The sequence below is a fragment of the Macaca fascicularis genome, chromosome 16 (genome assembly GCF_037993035.2).
Source record: "Macaca fascicularis isolate 582-1 chromosome 16, T2T-MFA8v1.1".
Taxonomy (NCBI): domain Eukaryota; kingdom Metazoa; phylum Chordata; class Mammalia; order Primates; family Cercopithecidae; genus Macaca; species Macaca fascicularis.
The window spans coordinates 10,644,911-10,648,116 of NC_088390.1; positions in this window are offsets into that span (position 1 = coordinate 10,644,911).

A 3,206-nucleotide genomic window follows, 5' to 3' on the forward strand; every position below is an offset into this window, starting at 1 on the left:
CTATACGTGTTACATTAAATTTATTTTCCTACTGTTATTTTTGTAGAAAGCTGTGTTAGCTCCCTCAAAGTGGTAAACTATCTTTTTCATAAGAGGATAATTTTACCCAACAACCTTGTAATAATTAACTCACCATGACTTCCAAATATAGTTCCAGTTTACCCAAGCAATATTAGAGAACTTTTAAAATTAGGAGCACAGCTAAAGGAATTTCCTCCTTGGGTTTACGAGTAAAATTAAAGTGACTGAGACTAACTTTAAAACACAAGGCAAGACTTATTTACCTTAAGAGTATTATTGTTTAGTCTGTCGAAGTACTTTTAAATTCCATTCTTATTATCATAGGCATCAATAATTCTAACAAAAAGTATTTATGGGTATGTATAAATATATATGTTATATTTATATAATCACTAAATTAGTATTTTTAGAACCATGTTTTTCAAACTTTTTCTTCCCATTGCTGAGATGAGATGGTCTTTTCTATGAGTTTTTCTAAATAAGCTGCAAGGTTCTTTCTCATGTGTTCTGGGAGATGTATCTTCTGGTGGTGAGATGCCTAGCCACCACCTGGGACAGCCATGAGACCTGGTGAGGGAATTGCTAAATCATGAAACTCTCCAAGCCTCTAGTGCCCTATATGTAAGGTCAGAATTGTAACACCTGTCCTGCTTTACAGATCAAATAAAAAATTGTGTATAAGGGTGCTGTGATTTGACTGTGTCCTCCAAAGTTCATGTGCTGGAAACTTAATTCCCAACACAACAGTATTGAGAAGTGAGACATTTAAGAGGTGATTAGGACATGAGGACCTTGCCTTCATGAATGGATTAACGCTGTTATTGCAAGAGTGGGTTCCTAATAAAAGGATGAGATAAGTTGGGCATCTTTTTCCCTTCTTCTCTGCTGATCTCCTCCACTTCTGTCTTCTACAATGGAATGACAAGCAAGAAGATCTTCAGTAGATGCTGGCGCTTCGATATTGAACTTTGCAGCCTCTAGAACTGTGAGAAATAAATTTCTCTTATTCATAAATTATCCAGGCTGGGATATACTGTTATGAAACAGAGAAAGACAAAGGGTTTTGTAAGTAGAAAAACTATATATACCTATGCATGTGTGTATGTATAACAGCATATATACACACACACACATATACACACACATATATATTCTATATATATACATATATATATATATAGTAGCACTCTTTCATCATAACACTAAACAGGTCTGTGGGAATTTGTTACAGCAGCCATAGAGAGCTAATACTCCTTTATATCCCTATAGTGCCCATGTATTCAACAGGCATGCTTATTTCTTTGTATAATTGTTTAGGCCCTGAATCAAACTTATTAGCTGGTTGTATTCAGTTGGTGAAAATTCATCAAATTGTCATCTTATGATATGTTTACTTATTTGCATTTTATATCATACTCAATAAAAAGTTTTTCTTTAAAAAAATGCTATCTTCATATAAAGATAGCGGAGAAGTGGCAATCACTGCAGATGTATTTTACTAACAGTCTATCTGGTTAAAGTTCTACAGTGGTTGCTGCTTGAAACCAAGAAAGGGTAAGTTCAGGGACCCAAATCTTATAACCTCAAAGTTCATTTTTATATGCCTGGGCACAGTGAACAATAAAATCCTTTCAGCAATAATTAAACAGATAGAGTGTACTTACACAAACCTAGGTGGTACAGCCTACTACATGCCTAGGCTATATGGTCTAGCCTATTGCTCCTAGGCTCCTAGGCTGTATACTGGAGGCACTTATAACACAATGGGAAGTATTTATTATGTAAACATTTCTAAACATAGAAACAGTACAGTAAAAAATATGACATAAAAGATTAAAAAATGGTAGATCAACATAAGATACTTACATGAATGGAGCTTGCAGGACCAGAAGTTGCCCTGGGTGAGTCAGTGAGTGAGTAGTGAGTGAACGTGAAGGCCTAGGATGTTACTGTATATTATTGCAGACTTTCTAAACACAGTACACTTAGGCTACATAAAATTTATAAAAATGTATTTTTCTTCAGTTATAAATTAACCTTAGCTCACCATAATGTTTTTACTTTATAATTTTTTGACTATTTGGTAATAACACAGCTTAAAACACAAAACACGTTGTACAGCTTTGAAAAAATATTTTCTTTCTTTAAGCTTTTTTCTATTTTTAAATTAATTTCTTTTGACTTTTAAAACTTTTTTGTTAAATACTGAGACACAAACACACACATTAGCCTAGGCCTACACAGGATCATTAATATCACTGTCTTCTATCTCCACATCTTGTCCCACTAGAAGGTCTACAATGTCACTAGGCAATAGAAATTTTTCAGCGCCATTATAGTCTTTTTTTTTTTTTTTCTGAGACGGAGTCTGGCTCTGTTGCCCAGGCTGGAGTGCAGTGGTGCAATCTCAGCTCACTGCAACCTCCACCTCCTGGGTTCAAGTGATTCTCCTGCCTCAGCCTCCTGAGTAGCTGGGATTACAGGCATGCACCACCATGCCTGGCTAATTTGTGTGTGTGTGTGTGTGTGTGTGTGTGTGTGTGTGTGTGTGTGTAGAGATGGGGTTTCCCCGTGTTGGTCAGGCTGGTCTTAAACTCCTGACTTCGTGATCCACCTGCCTCAGCCTCCCAAAGTGCTGGGATTACAGGCATGAGCCACTGTGCCCGGCCAGCGCCATTATAATCTTATGGGACCACCTTTGTATATGTGGTCCATTGTTGACTGAAACGATATGTGGTACATGACTGTATACATATATATATTACATAATATACACATATAAGTTACTGCTGCTGATATTCTTTAATGGCTTGCTTTTATAAATCCCACAGGAAATGGTTATCAAAGCATTTCAGTGGACCTAGTCATTAGTCATTCACTCTCTAAGCCTCAGCTAGTAAGACTGAATATGATTGGTCTTCATATTTGAAAGCACAAGGTATTCTCTTCACAGTTTGACACTGTCTTGCTTTTTGCTTTTCTTTTTTAATAGAAAGTATTGGAAAAGGCAAATTGGTAAACACTTATTGACTCTGAATCTTAGCTAGAAGAATCCTCTTATTCCTTGACAACTACTTCTTAACTGGGGAACTGAAGCCTTGGATGGCAAAGGCACAGGTCTGAGCAAAATGCCCTGCTGTCCAAGAGGGATCTGGCGGCGACCTAGAACAAATGTCCCATCTCTT